The following is a 17519-nucleotide window of genomic DNA, read 5'->3' as shown; positions in this document are numbered from 1 at the left end:
AATAGGAAAGCCCTTATACGAACTGTTAAAAAGAGCCAACTATAATTTTTTTCAGTGAGAAGCAAGGCACCAACATTCATTGGAGCAACTGAAGTGTAAGTTAATCTCCTCCCCTGCCTTAGGGCTTCCAAATTCTCATAAGCCTTTCCAACGTAATGTGCACTAGAGACTGGGTTAGCATTGGAGTCCTAATGCAAAGGTTAGGTGAAGTATTACTACTCATACCATACGTTTCAAAGCAGCTTGACATGGTAGCCAAGGGCTGGCCCCCTTGTCTTAGAGCAGTCTGCTACTGCTTGACTGCTACTCGAAGAAGGTGAAAAGCTGACCTTGGGACAGCATTTCGCAATATACATGCCTGATCAAGTGTTGGTGTTACTGCAACAAAAAAGAGGCTACTGGCAAACAGCAGGCCAGTTGAGCAGATTATCAAGCCATGGTTTTAGACGACCCCACAGTAAAGCTGCAAACTACAGGAACTTGAAACTTTGCTACACTATTACCTACCACTGACGAGCTGGAAGAACCCATACATAATTGTCTAGAGGTCATAGACCAAGTGTTTTTCAGCCACCTGGACCTAAAGGAGGTAGCCCTCGCATGCTCAGACCGGACCTTGTTTGTAGACAGGAGCAGCCTGGTCCCTGACAGGAAGAGAAATGCTACATAAGCTGTGGTGACCTCCTCAGAAGTAATAGAGGCAATAATTTTGCTGGCAGGAACCTTGGCAGAGAAGGCAGAGTTAAACGCCCTCAGGAGAACCTTGCAACTGTCCCAAGGTAAGAGTGCCAACATATACACTGACTCCAAGTACCAAGCATTCATGATAGCTCATGCACATGGAGCTATCTGGAGGGAAAGAAGGCTGCTAAAGGTGGATAACATCAAAGTTTATATGCTAAACAAGTGTTAGAATTGTTAGAAGAGATAAAGGCCGCATGGGAAATAGCTGTAATGCATTTCCCTGGCCATCAGTGCAATAATTCTGAAATGGCAAGGAGCAATGCTTTTGCAGACCTCACCACAAGGCATTTAGCTAGTACCGGCATTGAAATCCAGGTGCCCTTAATTCCACAAATAAACTTAGCCTCCAAGCCCCAGTACACTTCTGAAGATAAGAAAGCCATAGAAGATAAGGGATTCAAACTAAACAAGGAAGGGTAGAAAGTAAGCAGAGCAGGCCAGTCTAGGAACCAGTGCATCTTGTCTACCCACTGTTAAAGTGCATTCACAATAGTACGCATTTTGGGTGAGACACTTCACTGTCCTTTGTACAAAATTATTTGAAAGGGAAACGACTAAAAGCCCACTTAAAGGATATAATTCAGCATTGTCATCTGTGTGCCAGGAATGAGCCTAATAATCACAGCCAAAGGCAGCCTGGGCAACAAAGAAGAGGAAGGCACCCCCTAGAAAACTGGCAAATAGACTTTACACAAAGGCCACCAGCCCCTGGGAGATACAAACACCTCCTAGTTCTAGTGGACACTTTCTCTGAAGCATGCTCAGGTTACATCCAATAAGCAACCAATATAGTTAAAGTTTTACAGAAAAAAAAATCATTCTGCAATATGGGCTCTCTGATGTAATCCAAAGTGGTAATTGGCCTTCATTCATCTCTGAAATAACTCAACAAGTAAACAAAGCATTGGGAATAAAATGGAGACTGCATTCAGCATGGAGACCTCAATCTCCTGGACAAAGTGAGAGAATGAACCACACCCTAAAAACAATAATTACCAAGCTGTATCAAGATACTCAATTGAAGTGGATGCAGGTACTTATTATCGCACTGCCCTGGGTCAGAATAGCCCCCAGAAATGGAATTAAAATAAGTCCCTATGAAATTGTCTTTGGAGGACCCTTTGTAGCTAATCTGTCTCTGGTACTGAAGTGCCCCTAGATAGGGAGTCAGATATTAAGAATTATTTTGCTCACTTAGGACAAACTCTTAACATTTTGTGGAAGTTTGCTTCCAACAGGAGCACTGTGAATTCTGTAGAAGCCCCCCAACCTTTCCAAACTGATAATCAAGTGCTGCTGAAGGAATGGAAGGAAGCCAGTCCTGCCCAACAACTACAGGAGAAATGAAAGGGGCCTTACGATGTGCTAATTACCACAAGCACAGCACTGAAATTGGCAGCCATCAAGCCTTAGGTCCATAACATGTGAGCAAAAATATTCCTGCCAACTGACAACCCTGTGGCAGAGGAGTTCCAGGCCAGCAGGTGGGAGATAGAACCCTTAGAAGACCTGGAGTTTCTATTCAGAAAACAATAAGACTTTCTCTTATAATGAATGCTCCTTCTTGCTGTGCCTCTCATTGTTTCTGCTCTTACCTCTAATCATTCTTTAAAATGAGCATAGAACTATGCAGATAACCTGCAACACGGCTTCTGCTGGGTCTGTGGCCTATAACCCCTTTGTAGAACCACAGGATTGCCTTGGTGGTTGTCACCCATCCCAGGGAAGGACTGGATTTACTAGCAAACTTTTCTGGGAAATCTCAAATTTTGGACTGGGTCACACATGACAGGAGTAACCAGGGCAAATGTCTCAGAGTGGCCCATAAACAAAACTTTAGAAGGCCCAGGGCACAAAAAGCCATTCTAAGTAAACAAAACAAGGGATGACATAAAAGCTTTAGCTACTCCCTTGCTGAATGTGAAGGTGTACACCTAGACTATACTACAAAATGTCCAGTATAAAAATGGCTTTCTTCAAATTTAGGATAAATTTGTTTGGTTAACTGCCTCCACATCAATAAAGGAGTCCCTTTATGCTGGAAGCAATGCAACCACTGCCTTGACCACTGGTCTAATGTAACTCAAGTCGTGGGATGAATTCCGCATGAACAATGTCGACGACGTATTACAGGGCTACAACAAACAGATTTGTTTGCCACCACTGGTCCCAACGACCTGGCCTAAATTGGTATGCCCCTAAGGGAATCCAATGGCTTTGTGGTACCAGTTTATGACCATGGCTGCCCTGGGGCTGGTTAGGACGCTGCACTCTAGGTCTCCCGTGAGCACAGGGATGCTGGATAAAAACCATCCAAAACCCAGCTAACCTCATGCATATGCTTAACAGGTGGACCAGGTCAGTCTTTCACTGGTATAATCATCTGGCCATAATCTTTATTCTCTCAATAGGCTTAGAAACTGCCATATGACACACAGAGACACTAGTTAATTTCATGCACTGAGCATTGAATAACAGTCTCCAAAGTATTTCCCTTACGCTAAAATGTATCATATGCAGAAAGGTATCTTGCAAAATCAAATGACCCTAGACATTCTAACAGAGGCCCAGGGGGGATTCTGCATCCTGGTCAAAACCCCATGTTGTGTGTATATACCTGAAAATTCTGGGATTAACTCTGGCATTAAAGGATATGCACCAACAGATTCAGGTAATCTCCAGCCTTAGGTTATCACTTAATGACTGGATCTCATCATGGTTTAGCGGAGGGCTTTCTTGGTGGCAGAAAATTCTCGCAGTCCTGGCCATCCTTGTTGGCATGGGCATAATGTAATGTTGTGGAATGTATTGCTGTTGCATATTGTTTCAAAACATCCCTCGAGTTCATACTATTATGTTTCAGTGGGCACTGCCTCTAAACCCCCAAAACAGAGAGTACTACCAGGAACAAATTGACCTCTTCCACTACAATGCTACATTTTGTGCCTCATAATGATGACCCCTCTCAGCAGGAAGTAACCAGAAAGATTATGACACCCCATCTCCCTACAATTCTCGTGATAAATAAATATACAAGCATAATGAAAACCATTCACAAATTGATAATGGGAGTTGTGGCAGGCCAGGTTCCACTAACAACTGAACAGGCAGGACTCCATGACAACTGTTTAAGCACTGAGTGGTTAGATTAAATATTAAAACCAGAGGCTGGGCGCAGTGGCTCACACCTGTAATTCCAGTAGTCTGAGAGGCCGAGGTGGGCGGATCACCTGAGGTGGGGAGTTCGAGACCAGCCTGACCAACACGGAGAAACCCCATATCTACTAAAAATACAAAATTAGCCTGGTGGGAGGGTGGTGCATGCCTGTAATCCCAGTTACTCAGGAGGCTGAGGCAGGAGAATCGCTTGAACCCAGGAGGCAGAGGTTGCGATGAGCCCGGATCGCACCATTACACTCCAGCCTGGGCAACAAGAGTGAAACTACGTCTTAAAAACAAAACGAAACAAAAAACCAAAAAACAAAAACCTGAAAGAGCCAGTGCCCTTATACAAAGGCTGGAATATAACAAAAGCCCACCAAGAGTCTTCCCTAGGCATTTCCTGGGCCATGAAGATAACAAAGGAATTCTTAACAGGACCCGTTTAGGACTGAACAAGTTTTTTTTTGTTTTGTTTTGTTTTGTTTTTGTTGTTTGAGGTGGAGTTTCACTCTTGTTGCCCAGGCTAGAGTGCAATGGCACGATCTTGGCTCACTGCAACCTCCTCCTCCCTGATTCAAGCAATTCTCCTGCCTCAGCCTCCCGAGTAGCTGGGTTTACTGGCATGCACCACCATGCCCGGCTAATTTTGTATTTTTAGTAGAGGCGGGGTTTCTCCATGTTGGTCAGGCTGGTCTTGAACTCCTGACCTCAGGTGATCCACCTGCCTCGGCCTCCCAAAGAGCTGGGATTACAAGCTTGAGCCACTGTGCTGGGCAGGGATTGAACAAATTTTTTTGGAGGTCTGAAGAAACTCCCAGGACTTCTACAACAAGTTTTATTGGGTGGTCTAAAGGAACTCCCCAAAATTCCATGACTTAGCAGGAAACAAGATAAGGGTAATCATCCCTATAACCTGTTAAGACAAAGATAAGGCCATGCTCAGGTGTGGTGGCTCACACCTGTAATCCCAGCACTTTGGGAGGCCGAGGCAGGCAGATCACTTAAGGTCAGGAGTTTGAGAGCAGCCTGGCCAACATGGTGAAACCTTGTCTGTACTAAAAACACAAAAATTAGCTGGGTTTTGTGGCGTGTGCCTGTAATCCCAGCTACTCAGGAAGCTGAGGCAGCAGAATTGCTTGAAAACAGGAGGTGGAGGTTGCAGTGAGCTGAGATTGTGCCACTACACTCCAGCCTGGGTGACAGAGTGACAATCCACCTTAAAAAGAAAAAAAAAAAAGAGAGAGACGATAACAGCCCTTTCCCAAAGCAACCCTCCTTCTTGCCTGGGAACTAGACTGCCTTTGTAGGACTAGCAAATTAGCCAAAAAATTGGGAATTATGGTTTAGAAGCCATGCAACTGTTGGTTACAAGATTCTGACCCTCCGTAAACTGCTCCTAAGATCACTGCTTGAAATATTTTGCAGACCCTGCACTTGATGGACCAGCTGGAACCACCCAGATTGACTAACTGGCTTATCTGATCTTGTGGCCCCTACCCGGGAATGAAGTCAGTGCAAGAGGACAGCTTCAATTCTGTATGATTTCATTTCCTACCTAATCAATAAGCATTCCTGGCTCACTAGCTTCCCCCGCCCCCCACCAAGTTATTCTTAAGAACTCTGATCCCTAAATGCTCGAGGAGACTTGATTTGAGTCATAGTAAAGCTCTGATCTCCCGCACAGCCATCTCTGTGTGAATTACTCTTTCTCTACTGCAATTCCCCTGTCTTGAGAAATCAGCTCTGTCTAGGCAGTGGGCAAAGTGAACCCATTGGCCAGTTACAAATTTGGGGTCTCATCCAGGATTGCCCTTGTGGCTACCTGTCCATAGTTCATTAGACCCCCTCCAGTGATAAATCCAGAGGCCAGGCCAGGTGGCTGCCTAGTTTTCTTGGACTAGGGGCTGACCCTGGTACTCTCTACTAATGGGGTGCTGCTGACCCAATGTGCCGGGATTTAATTGCAATAGAGAAATAGTCCTGGGGAGATGTCCCATAACGGTAACCCTATCACAGGGTGTCTGTATGTAGCCCCATTGTGGGGTGGGTGTCTGTCTGTAGCCCCATTGCAGGCTGTCTGGATTGATGGGTATCCTAGGCATTGCCAACACCTCCTTCCTTCTCCTGACTGGTTCTATAGCCCCATGGTAGGATATCTGTCTGTAGTCCCATGGTAGGGTGTGTCTGTGGCCCCATTGCCGGGTATTTGTTTGTAGTTCCACCATGGGGTGTCTGTCTTGGTTTAGCTCCTCTGGAAATCTCAGTTTGTCTGTAGCCCCATTGTGGGGTGTCTCTCTAGGTTCAGGTCCTGGGGGGTCTTGGATGGCTCTCCCTAACTAATAGGCAGAGTCTTGGTGCAGGAGATTTTTCAATCAGGAAGATTTGGGGGAGATTTCTCAGAGAATAGGAGGATAGCTTGGAAGGGGTATTCTTGGAGTTCTTGGTTAGGAATCTAATTTGGAAGACCTTCTGTCTGTCTTATCTTTGTGTATGTTTGCAAATGTGGAGGGGATCTCAGAAAGAGTTGCTGATAAAAGTCAAGCAGGCATAACTCAGAGAACCCTCTTTATTTGTCTGGTAACATTCAGTGAGTCCTAAAGAAAGCTCAACAGGCCTGTCTTGGGGTGATTATCTTCTCTTCGCCTCGCCTAGAGACCCCAGTGTGAATTACTACCTGAAGGTCTTTCCTCCCAACCCGGAGTGGATCAAATACAACATGAACTAACAGGAGAAAGTGTGAGCCTTGCTATGTTGATATTGGGTGCTGATCAAGGTGACTAGTGTCTGTTTTGTTATGTGTATTTTGCTGGGATGGAAAATGTTAATTCTGTTCCTTATGCAGCCCATTGGGCAACATCTTGTAAAATTGAGAATCTTTTGCCTATGGTTCCATAAAACAGAAAAGATTGATTTTCTTTTGTAAAGTGGCTTGAACCCCACAGCTTTGGCACAGCAAGCTGGGTCATCAAAATCTGCTTGATTCTTCTGGAAGCTGAAGAGAAAGAGAATCCAGAAAACTGGTATGCTAGCCAGAAGGGTCCAAATTTTTATAAGCCAAGTTTCTGGTTTCTCTCTCTCTCTCTCTCAAGCTGTGTGTGTGTATGTGTGTGTGTGTGCACGTGCATGCACGTGTGTAAATGGGAAACATCACAGTTTGTCTTCTCTGCAAGGGTTTAATTAGTAGAAAAAAAGGATATATGATACTAATCTTAGGCTGTAGCAAATCTGGTGTACTTTGTGCTAAGAATTTGAATTTCTGTGTTGTTCTGTAATGGACAGAGGGGTATCACAGTATAGAACTTGGGTTTAGGACCCGTATAAGCCTGCTTTACAAGCCAGCTCAGCAGGCTGGTCAGTTACAACCTTTGCTATTGGTCCCTGAAACCAATATGGGATTAAATTTATCTGTCTTGTTTTGTGTCCTTAAGAGCTTAATCTTGTGACCATGCGAGAATACTTTTTCTTGGTTCCTACCACGCAGAGGACAGAAAATTTGGGGTTCATGTCAGAGTTAGCCTTAAAAATTATTTTGAGCAGTAAAGAGCTTTTGCAAGCTTGAAATTCGTTGCTCTAGACTTTTTCTGGGAAAAGCAGTAGAAACTGCTAAATGGTATATAGGTCAGTTGCTAAGGCTTTGTCTTTTGACAATGGTGGCCTGCATTTAATTCTTGGCTTCTGGAATAATTCCTTTCTGGTTGGTTATTTGTGTAACTTTGTCATTTATTAAGGATTTGTTTTCCCCCATGGATAGCTTCTGATTTGCTGCCTTGGATTTTCCTTTCTCTAAACTACCCTTGGGGAGATTCTAAATCTTGTAAAAAAAGAAAGAAAAAAAAACAGAAACTGCTTACCATCACTTTGAGACACCTTATGCATCCATAGTTAAGTTATAACCTTAGTTAAAACTTATTAATTTATGTGGAAAGTTACCTGTCGTAGAAATCAAAAGCCAAAAATATCAGCTGTCTTGGCTAGTAATAAGAGATTTAAAAGAATTTTTTAAAAGAGTACTGTGGTTAAAATCAACTTAATTAAAAGTGGATAAACAAGCTATAGGTATATTTTAAAGGCCTTTATGTTTTTTCTCTTTTTGAATTCTGTTTTTCTGGAAAAAGGTTTGTTTTCTTCCCAGTCGACTAAATTATTTTTCTCCATTTTGTCTTGCCACTCTTAATGCAAATATGAGAGGCCCCGAGATAACTTCTGGTAGCCTGGGACTCCTTGGGAAAAACAGAGGAGGCACCACAGACCTCATTTTGGAAAAAAAAACAAGAAAGAAAAAAAAACCCTCTGTTTTCCTCTTGAAACCCCATGAATTAAAAATGGATAGATACCTCTGAAAATCTAAGGCTCTGTTCTGTTTTGCATTGTGTTATCTGAATGTTACATAGCATGGGCCAAATGGGCTTGGTTTAGTAATCCTTAAAGTGAGTATAATAACAGCAACTACTTCGTAGGTTTCTTGTGAGAATTTCAGTGAGGGAATATATATACAGATAGTGCTTGACTTACGGTAGCTCCATTTGTGATTTTCAACTTTACAACAGTATAAAACTATTCTGCTTTTTATTTTCAGTACAGCATTCAATAAATTACCTGATATATCCAATACTTCATTATAAAATACCCTTTGTGTTATATGATGTAGCTCAACTATAGGCTAATGTAAATATTCTGAACAAAATACAAGTAAGGAGACTGTATTAGTCCCTTTTCATACTGTTATAAAGAACTGCCCAAGATTCGGTAATTTATAAAGGAAAAAGGTTTAATTGACTCAGTTCAGCATGGCTAAGGAGGCCTCAGGAAATTTACAATCACGGCGGAAGGTGAAGAGGAAACAAGGCACCTTCTTCACAAGGCTGCAGGAAGCAACAGTGCTGAGTGAATGGGAAAAGAGTCCCTTATTAAACCATCGGCTTTCATGAGAACTCACTCACTATCATGAGAACAGCATGGGGGAAACTGCCCCCATGATTCAATTACTTTCACCTGGTCTCTCCCATGACACCTGGGGATCATGGGGATTACAATTCAAGATGAGATTTGAGTGGAGACACAAAGCCTAGCTATTTCACAGACTAAGCTAAGCTATGATTTTCGGTAAGTTAGGTCTATCAAATACATTTTTGACTTAAGATATTTTCAATTTACAATTGATTTAATTGGATGTAACCTCATCATAAGTTAAGGAGCATCTGTATACACTATACACACACACAAACACACACTTTGATAAAATGCTTAGCTCATGTAAATTTGCTAAATAAACGTTGTCTTTATTATTATTATTATTATTATTATTTTTGTTCCATCAAATTTTTCTCTTTTATCAATTAGCTCTGCATCGTTGCTTGTCCTTTGCTGAATTTTACCACAGTCCATGTTGGTTCATAGTGGACAAGCCACTTTCTTAGGTTAAGGCTGATATACAATCAGCAGAGAACTCCATCTTTGTGCACAATTGCTCAAATATTAGACCTTCATGAACTTTTTCCAACCCTCTGACCACATGTGTCCCTGTTAGATAGTGCACAGATACATATGTTGCTGGAACTTAAGGTGAAGTGGCTCCCTTCCAATTAACACTCTGAAAAAAAAAAAAAAAAGGCTGCAGCTCTACAGCAAAACCATTTCTCTGGGTCTGCTCCAGATTTAATGGAAAAAAGGAGTTTTATAGTATGTGCAGTCTTTGGCTGCATGCCACTCAAAAGCATTCATCCATTATTAAATTAAAAATTACTTCATGGTGCTCACTTCAGCAGCATACTCTAATTGGAATAATTTAGAGAAGATTACCATGGCCTCTGCACAAAGATGACACATTAATTCATGGTTATATTCTATAAATTAGAAACAGGTACTTTCATATATTGTACTGAAAGTGAAAATGGTAAAACTCCATAAAGTTTAATCTAGCAATAGCTTCCAAAATTGCAAATGTGTTTACCCCTTGATTCAGGAATCTCAAGTTCAGAATTCTGTCCATCAGATACACCTACACACATATGAATAATGTATTTCCAAGGTTTTCATCAGGTGTTGCTTTTCATTGTAAAGTATTAGAAAAATTTAAAAATCTATCAACACAAGATTGGTTAAATCAACTGTTTTATATTCATATAATGGAATAGAATACAGACTGAAAAAAAAGAGAATGCTCTCTATGTATTGTATGGAAAGATATCCAAAATATGCAATACAATATATACTATTTAAGGGTATAGAACAGTGGTATATCTTAACTTTTGAATAAAAAATGTGGCATGAGAATGTATAGTCACATGCTTGTATTTGCATATAAATAAACTGTTATGTACTGAATGTTTGTGTCTTCCAAAAAATCGTATGTTGAGATCTAATCCTAGATGGTAACTGCAAATGGGGCCTTTGGGAGGTAATTAGATCATGAGGGTAGAGTCCTTATAAATGGGATTAGTGCCTTTATAGGAGACCAGAGAAATATCTGGCTCTCTTTTCCTCATGGGAGGATATAGTAGAAAGAAAAGTCAGCTGCCCACCACCTGGAAGAGGGCCCTCATCAGAACCCAATTATGCTGGCACTCTGATCTTGAAATTTCAGCCTCCAGAGCTATGAGAAATAAATATTTGTTGTTTAAGCCACCCAGTCTATAGTAATTTACTATAACAGCCTGAAATAAGACATAAACTAATAAAATCTATTACCAACATCAAAAATAGAAAACTATGGCCAGCAGGCCTGTTGCTTGTTTTCTTTTTTATTTTTCCACATTCTTGACTGTAATGCCTGTTTTTATAAAGTTTGATTGGAACACAGCCATATCCATTTGATTTTGTATTGTCTATGGCTGCTTTTTCACTACAACAGCAAAACTGAATAACCACAATAGAGAACATATGACCTGAAAGCCTAATATATTTACTTCTTGTCCTTTGTAGAAATATTTTGCCAACACCTGAGCTATAACGTGGGGAGAATGGATAGGAACACAGTGAAAGCAAGACTTCTTTATGTGGCCACTCTTTTACATAATTTGGTTTTTAAACTTATAAATAGAAATACTGCCTGTTTGCAAAATTGAAATCAAAACAAAACCAATAAAATCAAGTTTTAATCTTCTGTGTAAGAAACACTAATAAACCTACAGCAGGGATTTGTGTGTGAGCTTATAGTAGTCCTATTTATTTGTTAAAAGTTATTTGTGAAATTAAAAATAATCAGCTAGACAGGCTGGAGCAAAATAGTGGAAGAGAAGCCTTCATCGTTCATCCCCCCGATGGAACACCAACTTTTAGCAACTATCTGCACACAAAAAAAGCACCATCATGAAAAACAAAAATCAGGTAACAGCTCAACCACAGTGGGGCAGAGCAGCAAGAATGCTCCTGGGGTGTCCAATTCTAGGACTTGACTCTAGGATGGCATTTCTTGACCTGCTTTAGGCCAAAGGGGAGCCCACTGCCCTGAAAGGTGAGTCCCAGGCCTGGCAGCATATACCATAAGGCATCAAAACAGCACTTGAGCTTTAAGTGAACATCTGTGGTGGCCTGGCAGAACCCCCCGAGGACCAGTGTTGGTGGTGGCCACAGGGAGAGGCACCTTTGCCTGTGGTAATTGGAATAAGGAGTAGGAAGGACTTTGTATTGTGATTTGTGTGCCAGCTTAGATGAAGTAGACTAGAACATGAAGTAAATTGTTAAGTATTTTGACTCCACGGCAGCATCTCTGGACATGCCCAGGGCCTCGGGAAACTTGACAGCCTGAAGGAAACATCCTTGGGCAAGGCCCAGTGTTGTGATGGCTTCAGATCTGACCCAGCAAAATCCCAGGGTGGTGGCCAAAAGCATGCTCGCATCACCACACCCCCATTTTCAGGTAGGTCAGCAAAGAGAAAGACTCCATATTTTTGGGAGAAAGTAATGATAAAGGATAAGAGTCTCCGCCTGGTAATGCAGAGAATTCTTCTGTATCTTATACAAAGTCATGAAGGCTGTTCCTCTACACGTCTGCAGAAACCACAGTATTGTTGAGCTTGGGGCCCAAGCCCCTTCAAATACTTGGAGAGCCTTCCCAAAAATGACTGGCATAAAGAAGCCCAGATTATAAAGACTACAATAAATACCTAACTCTTCAATTCCTGGACATTGATGAACACCTACAGGCTTCAACATCATCCAGGAAAATATGGCCTCACCAAATGAACTAAATAAGGCACAAAAGATCAGTCCTGGAGAGACAGAGATGTGTGACCTTTCAGACAGAAAACAAAATAAAACTATGTTGAGGAAATTCAAATAAATCGAATAGAACATAGAGAAAGAATTCCAAATTCTATCAGATAACTTTAACTAAGAGACTAAAATAACTTCTAAAAACCAAGCAGAATTTTTTTACTTAAAAATTGCAACTGTCATACTGAAAAATGCATCAGAACCTCTTAGTAGCAGAATTAATAAATTAGAAAAAACAATTAGTGAGCCTGAAGACAGGCTATTTGAAAATACGAGTCAGAAAAAAAAAAAAAAAAAAGGAAAAAAAAAAGCATGGAAGCATGTTCCCAAGGTCTAGAAAATAGCCTCAAAATGCAAATGTAAGAGTTATTGGCCTTAAAGAGGAGGTGGAGAAAGAGAGGTAGAAAGATTATTCAAAGTCATAATATGAAACCAACTTGGAAAGAAGGGAGAATGAAACCAACTTGGAAAACGTATTTCAGGATATCATCCATGAGAACTTCCCCAAGCTAGCTATAGAGGCCAACATTAAAATTCAGAAATTGCAGAGAACCCCAGTAAGATACTCCATGAGATCATATTCAAGATACATAATTATCAGGTACTCCAAGGCCGAAATGAAAGAAAAAAAAGGCTAAAAGCAGGAGAGAGAAAGGCCAGGTCACCTAAAAAGGAAAGCCACCAGTCTAACAGTGGACTTCTCAGCAGAAACTCTACAAACCAGAATAGATTGGGGGCCAATATTAAACATTCTTAAACAAAAAAAAAATTCCAACCCAGAATTTTATATCTGGCCAAACTAAGCTTCATAAATAAAAGAGAAAAATGATTCTTTTCAGACAAACAAATGCTGAGTAAATTTGTTACCACCAGACCTGCCGTATAAGGGCTTCTGAAGGAAGCAATAAATATGGGAAAAAATAACCCTTACCAGCCACTACAAAAACACACTGAAGTACACAGATTATTAACAATATAAAGTGACCACATAAAGTCTGCAAAATAACTATCTAACACCATGATGACAGAATAAAATCCACACATATCAATAACTTTGAATGTAAATGGGCTAAATACCTCAATTAAAAGACACAGAATGGCAAACTGGATAAAGAAGCAAGAACAATTGCTATGCTATCTTTAAGAGACCCATCTCACATGCAATGACACACTCAGGCTCAAAATAAAAGGATGAAGAAATACCTACAAAGCAAATAAAAAAAAAAAAACAGAAAAAAGCAGGAGTTGCGATTCTACTTTCTGACAAAATAGACTTTAAACCAACAAAGATCTAAAAAGACAAAAAGAATATTGCATAATGGTAAAGTGTTCAATTCAACAAGAAGATCTAACAATCCTAAATGTATATGAAGCCAACACAGGAGAAACCAGATTCATAAAGCAAGTTAGAGACCTTCAAAGAGACTTAGGCTCCCACACAATAATAGTGGGGGACTTTAACATACCACTGACTGTATTAGATGAATTATTGAGACAGAAAATTAACACAAATAATCAGGATCTGAACTCAGCACTAAATCAAATGAACCTGATAGATATCTATAGAACTCTCCATCCAAAAACAACAAAATATACATTCTTCTCGTTGCCACATGGCACTTACTCTATAATCAATGACATAATCAGAAGTAAAACACTCCTCAACAAATGCAGTGGAACTGAAATCATAACCAACAGTCTCACAGACCGGGGGTAATAAAATTAGAAATCAAGACTAAGAAATTCCCTCAAAACCACAGAAATACATGGAAATTAAATAACATGCTCCTGAGGGACTTTTGGAAAAATAATGAAATTTAAAAAGAAATCAAGAAATTCTTTGAAACTAATGAGGACAAAGATACAACACAGCAGAATCTTTGGGACACTGCTAAAGAAGTGTTAACAGCGAAATTTATAGCACTAAATCCTCACATCAAAAAAGTTTGTGAAATCAGCTAGACAGGCTGGAGCAAAATAGTGGAAGAGAAGCCTTCATTGTTCATCCCCCCGATGGAACACCAACTTTTAGCAACTATCTGCACACAAAAAAAGCACCATCATGAAAAACAAAAATCAGGTAACAGCTCATAGAAAGACTGTGAGCTGTTAATTTGAAAGACTTCAAATTAACAACCTAACATCACAGCAAAAATAACTAAAGAACTAAGAGCAAACAAATCCCAAAGCTAACAAAAGACAAGAAATAGCCAAAATAAAAGCTTAACTGAAGGAGACCGAGACACTAAAAACCCTTTAAAAGATCAATGAATCCAGGAGCTGTTTTTTGAGAAAAATGAATAAAATAGATAAATCACTAGCTAGACTAATGAAAAAAAAAGAGTAGATTAAAATAAATACAATCTGAAACAACAAGAGGAATATTACCACTGACATTATAGAAATACAAACAACCATCGGAGAATATTATGAACAACTCTATGCACCTAAACCAGAAAATCTAGGAGAAATGGGTAAATTCCTGGACACACAAACCCTCCCAAGACTGAACCAGAAAGAAATTGAATCCTTAAACAGACCAATAACAAACTCTAAAATTGAGGCAGTAATAAATGGCCTACCAAACAAAAAAAGCCCAGGAACAGACAGATTCACAGTTGAAGTCTATCAGAGGTACGAAGAACAGTTGGTACCATTTCTGCTGAAACTTCCAAAAAGTGACAAGGAGAGACTCTTTCCCAATTCATTCTATGAGGCCAGTGTCATCCTGTTACCAAAACCTGGAAGAGATAAAAAACAACAACAACAAAAAAACAAAAACAAAAACAAAAACAAAGCAATGAAAAACAAACAGGAAACTTTAGCTTCATACTTGTGATGAACATCGATGCCTTTGGCATTCTCAACAAAATACTGGCAAACCAAATCCAAAAGCACAACAAAAAACGTATCCACCAAGATAAAGTAGGCTTTATTCCTGGGATGCAAGGTAAATTCAACATATGCAAATCAATAAATGTGATGCAACACATAAAACGAACTCAGGACAAATAAAAGGATGATTATCTCAATAGAGGCAGAAAAGATTTTCAAGAAAATTCAACATGCATTTATGTGAAAAGCTAGGTATTGAAGAAACATACCTAAAAATAATAAGACCCATAAATGACAAACCTACAGTAAACATCATACTGAATGAGCAAATGCTAAAAGCATTCCCATTGAAAACCAGTGCAAGACAAGGATGCCTTCTCTCACCACTTTTATTCAACATAGTACTAGAAGTTCCAGCCAATGCAATCAGGCAAGGGAAAGAACTAAAGCAAATCCAAATAGGAAGAGAGAAATTCAAACTATCCCTGTGTGAAGATGATATAATTCTATACCTGGAAAACCCCATACTGTCAGCCCAAAAGCTTCTTAAGCTGATCAACAACACCAGCAAAGTCTCAGGATACAAAATCAATGTTGATACAAAAATCAACTGGAGAGGTGAAAGATTGTTACGAGAACTACAAACCACTGCTCAAAGAAATCAGAGATGACATAAATAAATAGAAAACGTTTCATGCTCACGAATAGGAAAAATCAATATCATTAAAATGGCCATACTGTCCAAAGCAATTTATAGATCCAATGCTATGCCTATTAAACCATAATTGACATTCTTCACAGTACTAGAAAAAGACAATTTTAAAATTCATATGGAATAAAAAAAGAGCCAGAATAGCCAAAGTAATCATAATTAAAAAGAACACATCTGGAAGAATCAAACTACCCAACTTCAAACTATACTACAGAACTACAGTAACCAAAACCGAATTGGTAGTGGTACAAAAAGAAACACATAGACCAATGGAACAGAATAGAGGACCCAGAAATAAGGCTGCACACCAATCACTATCTGATCTTTGACAAACCTAATGAAAGCAAGCAATGGGGAAAGGATTTCATTTTCGGTAGGGTGCTGAGAAAACTGGCTAGCTATATGCAGAAGATTAAAATTAGACCCCTTCCTTACACTATATACAAAAATTAACTCAAGATTGATTAAAGACTTAAGTGTAAAACCCCAAACTATAAAAACCCTGGAAGACAACCTAGGCAATACAATTCAGGACATAGACACAAGAATAGGTTTTACAATAAAGATGCCAAAAACAATTGCAACAAAAGCAAAAATTGACATATATAATTTAATTAAGCTAAAAAGCTTCTGCACAGCGAAATAAACTCCTAACAGAGTAAACAGACAAACTACAAAATGAGAGAAACTTTTGCAATCTATGCATTCGACAGAGGTCTAGTATCCAGCAACTATAATGAACTTAGCCAATTTACAAAAAATAAAAATAAAAAAATAAAGTGGGCAAAGGATATGAACAGACACTTCAAAAGAAGACATACATGCAGCCAACAAGCATATGAAAAAAGCTCAACAGCACTGATCATTAGGGAAATACAAATCAAAACCACAATGAGACACTATCTCATGCCAGTCAGAATGGCTATTATTAAAAAGTCAAAAAATAAGAGATACTGGAGAGGTTGTGGAGAAAAAAGAATGTTTATACACTGTTGGTGGTAGTGTAAAATTCAACCATTGTGGAAGACAGTGTGGCAATTCCTCAAAGACCTAAAAGTAGAAATACCATTCAACCAAATATTTATATGACTGGGTATGTAACCAAAGAAATATAAATTGTTTTATTATAGAGACACATGCACACACATGTTCATTGCAGCACTATTCACAATAGCAAAGACATGGAAACAACCTAAATGCCCATCAATGATAGACTAAATAAAGGAAATGTGGTGCATATACACCATGGAATACTGCACAGCCATAAGAAAAGAACAAGATCATGTTTTTTGCAGGGATATGGATGGAACTGGAGGCCATTATCCTTAGCAACTAACACAGGAACAAAAAAACAAATATAACATGGTCTCATTTATAAGTGGGAGCTAAAAGGTGAGAACACACGGACACATAAAGAGGAACAATACACACTAGGGCCTGTTGGATGGTGGAGAGTGGGAGGAGGGAGAGGATCAGAAAAATAATCAATGGGTACTAGGCTTAATACCTGGCTGATGAAATGTCAGAGGAAATGTTCATTAGTACAACTACTATGGAGAACAGTTTAGAGATTTCTCAAAAAGAAACAAAAATAGAGGTACCATATGATCCAGCAACCCCACTGCTGTGTCTATACCTTAAAGAAAAGGAAATCAGTATATCAAAGAGATATCTACACTCCTATGTTTGTTGAACACTGTTTACAATAGCTAAGGTTTGAAAGCAACACAAGTGTCCATCAATGGATGAATAGATAAAGAAAATGTGGTACATATACACAATGGAGTACTATTCTGCCCTAAAAAGGAATGATAAACAGTTATTTGCAACAGCATAGATGAAACTAAAGTTC

At 39.5% G+C, this 17519-nt stretch overlaps 1 long non-coding RNA gene and 1 other non-coding gene across 2 annotated transcripts in view; both read left to right on the top strand.

Moving 5' to 3' along the window:
* The window catches only part of LOC134735993 (uncharacterized), a 606060-nt gene that overhangs the window by 196472 nt on the left and 392069 nt on the right, over positions 1–17519 (top strand). The gene's annotated exons all lie outside the window — the stretch shown is intronic.
* Positions 9657–9759, top strand: LOC129476546 (U6 spliceosomal RNA). Its single transcript, XR_008654983.1, has one exon. It is a non-coding gene; the product is annotated as a U6 spliceosomal RNA (small nuclear RNA).

This window comes from Symphalangus syndactylus, chromosome X, assembly GCF_028878055.3.
Source record: "Symphalangus syndactylus isolate Jambi chromosome X, NHGRI_mSymSyn1-v2.1_pri, whole genome shotgun sequence".
NCBI lineage: Eukaryota > Metazoa > Chordata > Mammalia > Primates > Hylobatidae > Symphalangus > Symphalangus syndactylus.
Note: the sequence above shows the minus strand (reverse complement) of the source record. Positions and strands in the feature narration are given on the sequence as shown.